The sequence below is a fragment of the Phragmites australis genome, chromosome 18 (genome assembly GCF_958298935.1).
Source record: "Phragmites australis chromosome 18, lpPhrAust1.1, whole genome shotgun sequence".
NCBI lineage: Eukaryota > Viridiplantae > Streptophyta > Magnoliopsida > Poales > Poaceae > Phragmites > Phragmites australis.
The window spans coordinates 5,200,998-5,214,117 of NC_084938.1; the positions used below are offsets into that span (position 1 = coordinate 5,200,998).

At 44.6% G+C, this 13,120-nt stretch overlaps 1 non-coding gene and 1 pseudogene across 1 annotated transcript; one reads left to right on the forward strand and one right to left on the reverse strand.

Annotated features, from left to right (window-relative positions):
- Positions 1 to 3,444: 3,444 nt before the first annotated feature.
- On the reverse strand, positions 3,445 to 10,334 carry LOC133899483 (putative F-box/LRR-repeat protein 23; annotated as a pseudogene).
- On the forward strand, positions 5,320 to 5,458 carry LOC133899829 (small nucleolar RNA Z247). Its single transcript, XR_009906439.1, has one exon. It is a non-coding gene; the product is annotated as a small nucleolar RNA Z247 (small nucleolar RNA).
- Positions 10,335 to 13,120: the final 2,786 nt, after the last annotated feature.

Sequence of the window (13,120 nt, forward strand, 5' to 3'; positions counted from 1 at the left end):
GGACCTTCTCGACGATGTCAGCAAAGGCAAGTCTCAATCCGTTTTTCCTCGTTGATCATATTAAACCCATGTTTTATCACCACAACCCGTAGTAGTCATCTTCCACAAAATAATTGCATGAAGTATTACTTGTTGGTATAATTTGAATTGTTGATTTAGTTATGTCCTATTTTAGATTAGCCAGACTGAATGCTTTTTAACTTGAATATAACCATGGTAACCCTGCGGCATTTGTCTCGGCAACTTTAATTACGCTAAGACGAACACCTTGTTACTAGTATGCTTAGGATTGTGTACTTTATTGTCATTTCATGTTTAATCATGATTATTTTGTGAAATGTGTGCACTCGGTGCCTTGGCGTTGTGAGAGTTATATGAATGGGAAGACTTACTGGATAATTAAGAACAGAAGGGAACCTATTAGAGCAGGGGCAAATTAGGGTTCCTGTCGGGAATACCTTGGGAGTCTAAGTGATGCCTGTGTGGCAAGCTTATTGTAGATATATTTGTTTTGGCTCGATTAGGGACTAAGTTGGTGTGACATCATACCTAGTATTCACAGTACAACTATTTGACCTTGTATGTCACAGGGCTTAGGGCCTGTTTGGTTGAGCTGAGGCTTTTTGGCTTTTGGCTGAAAAGCTACTTTTTTGGCTTCTGGCTGTTGGCTTTTTGATATTAGCTTTTGCAACAAACTTTTAGCTTTTCAACACACCAAAAGCCAAAAAGCTCCTCTCAATCAGCTTCTCAGCTTTTAGTTCATTTTCTCAGAAGCCAACTTTTCAGCTTTCCAAAAGCCAGCTCAACAGTTGAGCTGTTTGGTTCGGCTTTTGGCTTTCGAGAAGCAGAAGTCGGAATAAGCCGAACCAAACATATCCTTAGTCTAAACCCCACCGGCTAATCCACTGGTCATCTGGAGGCAGGAGTGCAACGTGAGACCATGGAGCAGGTGCAGGCTTGCTGACCTGGTTGGAGGCCTAGTATAGGTCAAGAATCCCTAGGTAGGTCCCATAGGTGACTAGTGTGATGATGCTTGGGTGGGTAATGGTTTTGTTGAGTTACACTGCCACGACGACAGTATGTTGCCAAACTCAGCTTGTGGGTAAAGTGTACCACTCTGCAGAGGTAAAACTATTCGAATAGCCATGTCCACGGTCACGGACAAACTACGGTTCGATCACAACAAGTAGCATGGGTTGCGTGCATCTTCTTGGAGTGTGAGTGGGTAAGGTGTGCCCGTTTTAGAAATAGGCCCGGTAGTATACTGTTGGCTGCTATGGGCAAAATGTCTGGCAATAATAAAACTTGGGCCCTGGTGACCTTCCACCACGGCCAAACCCCTCCTTCATTTAATATTGATGATATGATATTTCACAAAATCCGTCTTATGAAAATAAACCCTTGCACGTGTAAACTTGGAATTTCTGCAAAATCAAACTTATAGATGTACCCTTTTCAGTATTGTATGCATGTATTTATACCTCCTCAATGTAGAGCAATAGTTGGGACTTGCTAAGTACGTTTGTACTCATCCTTGCTTAACTTTTCAGAGGAAGATCCGGTCTTCACCGACGTCGACGGTGAGGCTAACGAATAAGTCTTGATCGCGTCCGCACCCAAGTTGTCTATGGAGTGGCATATCCCCATGCTGATCGTGTTGTGCACGTTGTTGTTGTGGACTATGTTGCTCACAAGCCTTTGTGGAATCCTTTATGTGTTATTAGCTTGGTGGATTTATTTCACCACCCTTTTGTTGTATGTTTGTGATATCACCTGTTGTAAGATTTGTATTTACCAGCGACTGATTCAGGAACTGGTATAATAAAGTTTTAAGCACCGGAGATGACCCGGGGCGCTTCATTAGCTCTGTGGTATGACTTCTGCTTGCGAGCTACACAATTTGATCAGTTGCGATGCTATCACTCATGTGATTCAGCTCTGCATCACTGAGTTGGAAGAACTACATGATCAATTGACGCCGCCAATCTCGGAGCTGTTGCTGAAATTTGTTGATCTCTTTAAATAGCCCAAAGGTTTGCCTACTAGAAGACTGTACGCTCACTCAATTCCGCTGATTCTAGGGGCCAAACCTATCAACCTTATGTCATATCCTTACAATCGGCATAGAAAGATGAAATCGAAAAACAAGTGACGGAAATGTTGGGGCACAGGGTAATCCAATTGAGTAGCAGTCCTTTTGCTTCTCTGGTGCTCTTGGTGCAAAAGAAAGATGTGGCTTGGCGCTTCTGCGTCGATTATAGATGTCTGAATGCAATTACGGTAAATAATCAATTTCTTCTACCGGTCATCGACCAACTACTTGATGAGCTAGCGGGAGCTTGCATATTCTCTAGCTTGGACATGAGGGCTTGTTACCATCAACTCCCCATGAATCCAGCTGATGAGCTGAAGACTGCATTCAGAACACATCACAGGCATTATGAGTTTTGGGTGATGGCATATGGACTGACAGGAGCTCCCACTACGTTCCAAAAGTGTCATGAATTAGATTTTAGCTCCATTACTACGTAAATGAGTACTGGTTTTCATACATGATATACTCATCTACATTTGCTGTATGGATGGACATATTCTGCTGCTACGTCAGGTGTTTCATATCCTGGAGTATGTCGAGAGGCTCCAAGTGGGGGCAGTTATCAAGGATGGATGTCAGTCCTTCGTTTGTAAGATTGTTGCCAAAAAGTTGACGGAGTGTAGCTCATGCATAGTTGAAATTCAAAGGGCTTCCAGATCATTGTTGTACTCATCGTTGAACGAATACGTACTACGTAGAAGCGGTCGTTGCTCAATCTGTAGCGCTTCAGGCACGGGCAAGCTTTCCTAGCAATCTGAATGGCCTCCCCAAAGATATTTTCTCAAAGTAAAATCTCGAGCTTCTCAAGCAGTGGGAACCTTTTTATTGCCACATCAAATCCTTCATTCGAAATGCTGTAGCAAGAGATCAGGCAAGGCTCTTTAGACATAACAACCTGCGGAAAAATCTTTGGTGCAAACTAGCAAATAGGTACAAATGTGCAAACAGTGAATATTGTCCGTTTGATTTCTATCCAAAGGTTATGGTTGATTCGACTATCCCATCAGTGGAGTTATTTCATGATATTTTATGATCATACGGGGTTCCCTATCTAAAGGTTACAGTTGATTCGACCATTCCACCAGTAAAGGAGTTATTTCATGATATTTTATAGTCATGGGGTTTTTCTACAAATTAACCTCTCTATTGGTGAGATCAATCGTAACCTTCGGATGAGGATCGGACAGATAACATTTGTTATTTGCACTCTTTTGCTTGTTTGCACCAAAGACTTCCTCAACAAGATAACATGATCTCACTATCAAGGGTGCAGTTCTTTCACAAAGCAAAGATTCAGAACTATGTAGCTTTCAACTACATTAAAATCACATCTTTGAAGACCCACTACATTAAAAATCGAAACAACGCCAATTCAACATCATCAATTGCTTTCAATTGGAGCAGCTTCTCCAACAGCACTTCTTTGAGGTAACTGAACAAGCAAGTGTTTTGTCCACCGACTTCATAAGATCATCCCACCATCTTCATCAGATTTGTATTCGTCCAGTTCTTGCTCATAGAGTAAGGCATAGTAATCTAACATCATAGCCTCCTCATCATCTGGGATTTCTCCAGGCAGCTCCATGCGCACAGAAGGTTCGTCGTTAGTTTCATCGACATTTTCATCCACATTTTGAAAGTCATCCAGGATATCTTCATCCTCGAAGGGGTTGTAGGCGGCCCAGGATCCATCAGCCATCATCGACATAGAAGTTGAAATTCGAATTTTACCTGATGGAGCATTTGACCTCAAACTCGTAGTCATCAGTGATGTTATCGGGAAGTCTCATTGTCTTGATCTTGGCACACTTGGCTTGTAGTGCGGCGTCCATGTTAACATTGAAACAATGACGTATGTCGATGGACTCCAAGTGGGGGCAGTTATCAAGGATGGCTGTCAGTCGTTTGTTGGTGAGGTTGTTCGAAAAAAGCTGAAGGGAGCAATGCCCCGGGCTTCCTGATCATTGTTGTACTCATCTTCAAAGCAGCAAAAGCGATCGTTGCTCAATCTAGCGCTTCAGGTTCGGGCAAGCTTTCCCAGCTGCCTGAATGGCCTCCCCAAAGATATTTTTACAAAGTGAAATCTCGAGCTTCTCAAGCAGTGGGAACTTTTTTATTGCCGCCACAAATCCTTCATTAGAAATGCTGAAGCAAGAGATCAGGCAAAAGGCTCTTTAGACATAACAATCTGCAAACAAAAGAACTTGATCTTACTAACTATCAAAGATGCATTTCTTTCACAAAGCAAAGATTCAGAACTGTGTAGCTTTAAACAACATTAAAATCACATATCTTTGAAGACCTACTACTTTTTTTCAAAGACTATGGTATCATGACTAATGTGGGAGACGTTGTACAAGGAAGCAAATACTTTTGCTCACAAACTCAACAAAGCTGTACTCCCAATTGCGTGCTGAATCAGGATCCGCTGGATTAGGGAACTAAGCAACGGTAAACAACTATGCAAAGTTGTGCTGTATTTGCACTCTAAAACAGAAATGTATCGTTGCCATTGTTGAAGATATAGCAAGATACGTTAGTTTAAACGTTTGGAAATCTAGATCTTGTGTATATCCTAAACATGGAAAGATGTATATCTTGTATTCTAATTCATGTATGAGCCATGCCGGTGGTTGTAGTCGGCCCTATTTAACATGAAGGTGAGTACGGACGAGGTACTTCGCTTAACCTAATTTCACATGGTGATTAGAGTAGCTGCCGCTTCCTCCTAAAACTCATCTATGGCGAGCTCCTCATCCTCCTCTTCCCTAGCCGCATCTCCTCTCGGCCACACCGTTACAGAGAAGCTAACAAGGACCAACCATGTCCTCTGGAAGCCGTAGGTCCTTCTTGCTCTTCGTGGTGCGCAGCTTATGGGTTTCCTCGACGGCACGGCAGTATGTCCGTCCAAGGAGATTGATGGCGGCAAGGACGACAAAGAGAAGGTTCCAAATCTGGCGTATGCAGTGTGGCTGGCGCAGGATCAACATGTTTTGGGTTATCTTTTCTCGTCACTATCCAGGGAGATCCTCATCCAGGTGGCATCGCTCACGAGCTCGTTTGCGGTGTGGAAGGCGATTGACGGGATGTTTGCATCCCAATCTCGTGCACATGTAATCAATACACAGATGGCGCTAGCTACGACCCAGACTGGCGGCATGTCCATTTTAGAATACGTCAACAAGATGAAGGCCCTGGCTAACGAGATGGCATCGGCTGGGAAGTGCCTCGACGATGAGGAATTGGTCTCCTATATCCTCTCCGGTCTAGACCTTGAATTCAATCCTTTGGTCTCGGCCATTGCAGCTCGTGTTGAGCCCATCACCATGGACGAGCTCCTTGCCCAGTTGGTGGGCTTTGAGACTCGCCTTGAGCTTCAACAAGGATTTCAGCAGAATCATTTGGCCAATGTTTGGTCATGGCAATGGAGGCTGGGGCCGTGGCAATAGAGGCGGAGGTCACGGCGATGGTGCCCGCAGCCATGGTAAAGGCAGATTCAATGCCAGCTACTCCAACAACTCCGACACAAGACCACAATGTCAACTTTGTGGTAAGGTTGGGCACACCGTCATCAAGTGCTACAAAAGATTCGACACGTCCTTCACAGGAGAAGAGAGGAGTGTCGAGTCGGCTACCACCTCGTACGGTATTGACACAAATTGGTATACCGATATAGGAGCCACTCATCATATTACAAGTGAGCTGGACAAATTGACGGTGAGAGACAAGTACAATGGTAATGATCAAGTCCACACCGCTAGTGGTGCAAGTATGGAAATTAATCATATTGGTCATACTACTGTTCGTACCCCTAGTCGTGATCTTCATCTAAATAGTGTTCTCCATGTTCCTAAAGCAAACAAAAATTTAGTTATTGTTCATCGCCTTGCTACTGATAATAATGCCTTTTTAGAATTTCACCCTGATTTCTTTTCTATTAAGGATCACGTTACGAAGAAAACCCTTCATCACGGTCGATGTAAGGGTGGCCTCTACCCCTTGCCAACCATTCCATCCAGTTCAAGCAAGCAAGCTCATGGCGTTGTCAAACCATCTACTACAAGATGGCATAGTCATCTAGGTCATCCATCTTTATCTATTGCTCATCAAGTGCTTAGCCAAAATAACCTTCCTTTTTCTTGTGAGTTAAATAAAGAATCTGTGTGTGATGCTTGTCAACAAGCAAAGAGTCATCAATTATCATACCCCAAGTCTTCTAGTGTTTCCAAAGTTCCTTTAGAACTTATTTTTTCTGATGTCTTGGGTCCTGCTTCAGAATCTGTTGGAAGAAAACAATATTATGTTAGCTTTATTGATGACTACAATAAATTCACTTGGATTTATTTACTCAAACATAAATATGAGGTTTTTCAGCGCTTTCATGAATTTCAGAATCTGGTTGAAAGACTCTTTGATCGAAAAATTATTCTATGCAAACAGATTGGGGAGGTGAATATCAGAAGTTGAATTCTTTTTTCCAGCACATTGGTATTACTCATCATGTCTCTTGTCCTTATGCCCACCAACAAAATGGTTCGCCCGAATGAAACATCGTCACATTGTTGAAGTAGGTTTGTCCCTCCTTGCTCATGCATCCATGCCTTTAAAATTCTGGGATGAAGCTTTTCTCACTGCCACCTTTCTCATTGATCGTCTTCCTAGCAAAGTCATTAATAACACTACACCTTTGGAACTTTTGTTTCATGGCAAACCTGATTATACTCTTCTTCGTACTTTTCGTTGTGCTTGCTGGCCGAACCTTCGCCCTTATAATTCTCATAAACTTCAATTTCGATCTAAACAATGCGTTTTCCTTGAATATAGTTCTCTTCACAAGGGATTTAAGTGTCTCAACGTTTCTACGGGTCGTGTTTATATTTCTCATGATGTTATCTTTGATGAAACTGTCTTCCCTTTTGCTCACCTCAATCTGAATGTTGGTGCTCGATTAACCTTTGAGATTTTGCTTCTGCCTAGTGCCTCTCATAGTCCATCATCTATTGATCATGGGGGCGTACATGTAGATGATCAATCATTGATTAATTTGCCTTTAAATCCTGCTGACTCCTCTTGTGAGCATGCTGCAGAAATTCCCTTTGAAAATAATGCTGAACGGGGACAAAACACTAAAGCACATGCGCCTAAGCATGGCGATCCTGTCCGCGAGAGCTCGCTTGGTGTCCCAGGTGGGTCATCCGCCGCGTCCGACCAACAGCAACGAGGAATCCTGGGAGAACACAGTCGCGTTCGTGACAGGGAGGTGACCGAGCAGCAGACGTCCTCGATCGAGCCTGGGGACGATACATCTGCATCTGTGGTGGATTCTGCTCCTGGTTTCCTGTTCAAGTTCCAGCTGAACCAGCTACTTCTGCAACAAACCGTCCTACAACAAGACTTCAACAAGGTATTCGAAAGCCAAAAGTATATACTGATGGCACCTTGAGGTATGGAAATTTTAGTGCCACTGGTGAACCGAGTAATCTTCAAAAAGCACTAGGAGATGGTGGATGGAAAATAGCTATGGATAATGAATTTTTGGCTCTTATGAAAAATGAAACCTGGCACTTAGTTCCACAAACTAAAGAGAGAAATATTATTGATTGCAAGTGGGTTTACAAGATTAAAAAGAAGGCAGATGGAACTATTGATAGATATAAGGCTCGTCTAGTTGCAAAAGGTTTTAAACAACGATATGGTATTGATTATTAGGATACTTTCGGTCCTGTTGTGAAGGCTGCTACTATTCATCTTGTATTGTCGGTTGCAGTCTCAAGGGGATGGAGTCTACGCCAATTAGATGTACAAAACGCGTTTCTTTATAGTGTTCTGGAGGAAGAAGTATATATGAGACAACCGCCAGGCTATGAAAGCAAGTCAGTGCCTCGCTATGTATGTAAGTTAAATAAGGCTTTGTATGGTCTTAAATAAGTACCAAGAGCTTGGTATTCCAAGTTGAGTACAAGATTACAAGAACTTGAGTTTACTCCATCTAAGGCAGATACATTCTTGTTTTTCTACAGTAAGGAAAAACTCACCATTTTTGTTCTAGTTTATGTGGATGATATTATTGTTGCCAGCTCTTCTTTAGATGCAACCTCAGCACTACTTCGAGATCTAGAGAAGGACTTTGCACTCAAAGACTTGGGTGATTTATGTTACTTTCTTGGCATAGAAGTAAAGAAGACAGCAAATGGAATTTTGATGACACAAGAGAAGTATGCTATGGAGTTACTCAAGCGAGTAGGTATGCATACATGCAAGGAAGTAAGTACACCCATGTCTGTTTCAGAAAAATTATCAATATCAGAAGGAGAGATGTTGGGACCAAAATACTCAACTCATTATAGGAGTATAGTCGGTGCTCTTCAGTACCTAACCTTGACACGACCAGATATATCCTTTTCAGTAAACAAGGTGTGTCAGTTCCTTCATTCTCCCACTTCATTACATCTTACTGCAGTTAAAAGAATCTTGAGATGTGTTAAAGAAACCTTGGGTGTTGGACTCAGGATAAGCAAGTCATCTTCCATGTTGGTAAGTGCATTTTCAGATGCAGATTGGGTTGGTTGCATGGATGACAGAAGATCCACTGGGGGTTTTGTTGTATTTTTGGGATCCAATCTAGTATCTTGGAGTGCTAGAAAGCAAGCGACCATGTCAAGATCTAGTACATAAGTAGAGTATAAATCATTAGCTAATGCAACAACTGAGGTAATGTAGGTACAAATATTATTGAATGAACTTGGTATAGTTCATCCTTCAGCAGCTCGTCTCTGGTGTGATAATATTGGTGCTACTTATTTATCAGGTAATCTTGTTTTTCATGCAAGAACTAAACATATAGAATTTGATTATCATTTTGTGAGAGAGCGTGTTGCTAAAAAATTACTGGATATTCCGTTTGTGCCAACAGGAGATCAAGTCGTTGATGGTTTCACCAAACCTCTATCAGTTTGCCAGTTAATGGAGTTCGGGCGCAATCTCAACTTGGGAAGTTAAGATTGGGGGAGGCTGTTGAAGATATAGCAAGATACATTAGTTTAAACGTTTGGAAATCAAGATACGTTAGTTTAAACGTTGGAAATCAACAGGTGATCAAGATACGTTAGTTTAAACGTTTGGAAATCTAGATCTCGTGTATATCCTAAACATGGAAAGATGTATATCTTGTATTCTAATACATGTATGACCATGCCGGTGGTTGTAGTCGGCCCTATTTAACATGAAGGCGAGTACGGACGAGGTACTTCACTTAACCTAATTTCACAGCCATGAATTTTCATATATCTTACTAGAAAGGAAGATGATAATTTTCAATGCCTAAAAACAGAGCTCCTTTCCGGTGACGTCTCAGGACCGTTCGATCTCCATCCAACGCACGAAACTGTCTTCAACCTCCAGTTGTTTCTTCTATCGTGTGTTTCTTTCTCCTGCTGTTTGCTCCCGACCCTCCCCACCCGGTTGTCCTCTGCCGCCCGTGGTCAATGGCCGAATGGCGTTACCAGCACCAGTCCGCCTTGCCTCCTGTGATTTCCCTCTAAGCCCACCAATGGAGAAATCCCACCGGAAATCAAACTCCCGCCGCTAAACCTCGCCGGCGGCCTTATGTTCAGCATAGCCTGGCAACGAAACTATAGGAAGCGTGTACTAGAAAACGGCCCGAGAATAACTAATTATAAGATGCGCAATTCCACACCGAGTAGCCAAAAAACTAGATCAGTTTTGGTGCCATGCAAACTGGACAAATGATTTGGTGCCGCAACAGGAATTAAAAAAAGGGAGAAACGAAATATCCATGCGTTTTTCTTCGACTAGTCCCTCTCTATTCATAACATATGCTACATTATTAGACGACCTAATTAATTATCTCATCGCCTAAACACCCAATCCGATGAAAGAAAATTCGGGATCTTACTGCTCGGCAAGGTACTGGAGGATGTAGTCATGTACTCATCTCCGACGTGCTCCACCTCGAACGCCTCGCACACCCCTGCGCTCCTCCGGACGGCCAGCCTGGCCGCGGCGAGCCCCGCGCGGGACCGCGCCTCGATGCGGCGCCACAGCGCGGGCTCCTCGGCCGCCGCCCGACGCCAGGAGCGGCATGCATGCTTTGGCTCGCGCCGGCCAGGACGTCGTCCACCGCCAGCTTGCTCAGGACGGTCGACAGCGCGTCACGCGGGAGCTCTGCCCAGTCCCTCGCCTCCGCTGCCTCCGGCCCCGGTGGCGGTGCGACGGCGGCGAAGGGACGGGGAGCAGGACGGTATCTTTACAGGTGCGGTTAGGGCTTGGACGGGAGCCTGGGAGGGTTTAATAGTGGGGGTTGGTTGTTCGTCGAGGAAGGTCGTGGGTGTGATCGGCAAGATTTTAGTGTCGCTGGCAGGTGGGCCCTCTGCCTGTGTACCACTATCACAAACACCTTCATCTTCAACCCATGATGTCACTTATTCCATCATCCTTCCCAACGATTAATTCAAGGAGCTAATAAGTCTTTCATCTGTTGTTTAAGAGTTTGTTTGGTTTATGGGATATATATATGAATGAGAGATGATCATCTTAATTTTAAGAGCGTTTGGTTGGATAAGCTCCTCCCCCTCCGCCGGTTCGCTCCTTCCTCTTCGACCCGCGGTAAGCTCTAATCCCCTCCCCTCTCCTTGCTCCTCTCCGACGAATCTCAGCTCGATTAGCCATCGAATCTGCACGCTCACCTCTCAATTCGAATCCACCGAGAGTGGCGTTAGTTTGGTTGCTCACGGAATCGCAGGAGCAACCATGGCTGCGACTAGTTTTTACTCGCTTTGAGCTTTGTTTGTTTCTTGGGGATGATTTGATTTGCTGGGATTATTAGGTTGTTCTGTTGTCGGTCAGGGAAATGGGAGCTCGATTGAGGGCCATTGGGGAATGCTATGCGGCTTAATCAGTTGTGCAAGCACTGGAATTAGGATTTCTAAAAAATAAAAGCTTCAAAATTAGGAGAACGGAAACATTGCCTTTTCTTTTTCAAGTATTGAAGACTAATGTTTTTCAAACATTGCCTTTTCTCCTCTGATTCTCTTCAGAGTACAATCTTTGTTCTTCTGATACAAGTCTAGCTGACCAAATGGCCTTTTGGGTTTCACTAGGTACCGTGTAAGCGCAAGTGAAGAGATCCAGGCACAGGGAGGGGAGCAGATTGAAGAGCACAGCCAGCACTGTTGTTCTCCGTGGATCATAAGTCAAATTGGGACTGCTGTTCATTGAGAATCCTATTATTTCTTCATGTCTCATTTGATGGTCAGACTTGCTAAACATGCTCTTTTTTTTTTGCCAAGGGGAAGGGATTTCATTCATACATCGTGCAAATACATCCCCATTTTACAGTCACCCCCAAAGAACAACTGAAAATTGCAACAAAAGACAACCAGGGCCTGTCTGCAATCTTCTTCCTTAGCACTCTTCATCCTATGCCTTGTCTTCCGCCGCATCCTACGCCGATGAGCCGGAGCCAGCGATGCAGGACGCCAAAGAACTTCACTTCCCTTCACCGGAGTCGACGTCAAGACCCAAACGTTGTAAAACCGCATCAGCCAGCGATACAGAAGCTCCACCGGCCGCATCTGGGACATTTAAAGAACATCGGCAGCCTCACCGCTGAACTCCGTAAGGAACTTCAAGCTGGTGTCACCAACCACCAGCATGCCGGAGTCGAAGACCTAGCAACCTTTCCCGGCACCGTCGAATCAAGATTCGATGCCCCTGCCACCCAAGGGGAACAGAGAAATCCCTCCCCATCTCAACTTCAACCCTGCAACTACTACCTCATACCACTCAAACTCGTTGCTGGGAAGATCGACGAAGCCGACGACCTCATCGAGACAACCTTGGGAAACCAAAACAATTCCCCAAAACAGGCGGAGAGCCATCATTGCTGACAGACGAACCCTATAGGGCCTTTATTGGAGCTAAACAACTACTAACTACTGCTAGATCTAAAGGAGGAGGGCCTCCCGCTCCCTCTTGTCGCTTGCAAGGATGCTGGAGGCAGAGAGGGAGGGGGCCCAAGGCGGCGGTGACGAGGATCTCCTGAGTTGCTTCTGGAACTCTCGAGTCGCAAGAGGAACGCCTGATTAGCTAACTGTTCTTGGTGGACAGTCGCTAAACATGCTAATTTTGTAATGCATACACTACTGATGCCAATGGAGACATCCCAAACCTCATTGTCTCATTGCTTATTTTCTTTATCTCAGATTTGAATGCCTCGTTGCTTATTTTGGTGCCAAGCTCAATAACCTGATCAAGCAGAGCAAAGGGTTCTGTGTAGCCTTGCTGATATTGTTGTATTTGTTCAAAAAACGAAAAAATTCCTGCACATCTGTTCGTTTGTTCAGAGTGGTGGTTGCATTTGTTCGTTTGTTCAGCAAGCTTTGGCTTGTGCATTTGGAGGCTCCCATGGTCAGCTCATCAGCTGGTAGCCTAGTAGTGAGACTAGACTAGTCCAGCAGGTGCTTACAGAGTTGTAGCTGAACGTCACATATTCACAGTGATCATGTTCACGGTTCGCCTGGTTACATGTACGGGCTATCGAGCACCCTCAAATTTTATTAAGTAAAATTTGAGCAAGTGCTTACAGAGTGCCGCCGTAGGATTCCTCGTCGCCGGCCAAATTCCCTCCCCTCCGCTGCTCTCACACGCTCGCGCGCCTGCACACTTGCGTCTGCACACCAGCGGACCATGACTTGGCTTGGTCGAGTCACCCTTGGCTCGGCCCAGTGGTCGGCTGGCTGACCTGGCCGGCCTAGCCGCCAAATGGGCCGCTTAGTGGACCGGCCTACCTCCGTGGCCCGCTAGCCAATCAGCCCAATCCGAATGGGTCAGTACTGTGTGGTCCGGTACTGTACAGCTCAAGCCCGGCCTAGCCCATCTAGATCCAAATCCAGTCCAATCCAAACTCGTTGTGGCCCAACCAATTACCGTTCATGTGGGTCCCATCGAGTACTGTTTATGTGAGCCCACCTATGGGTCCCACCTATAAACAGTATCATATCATAA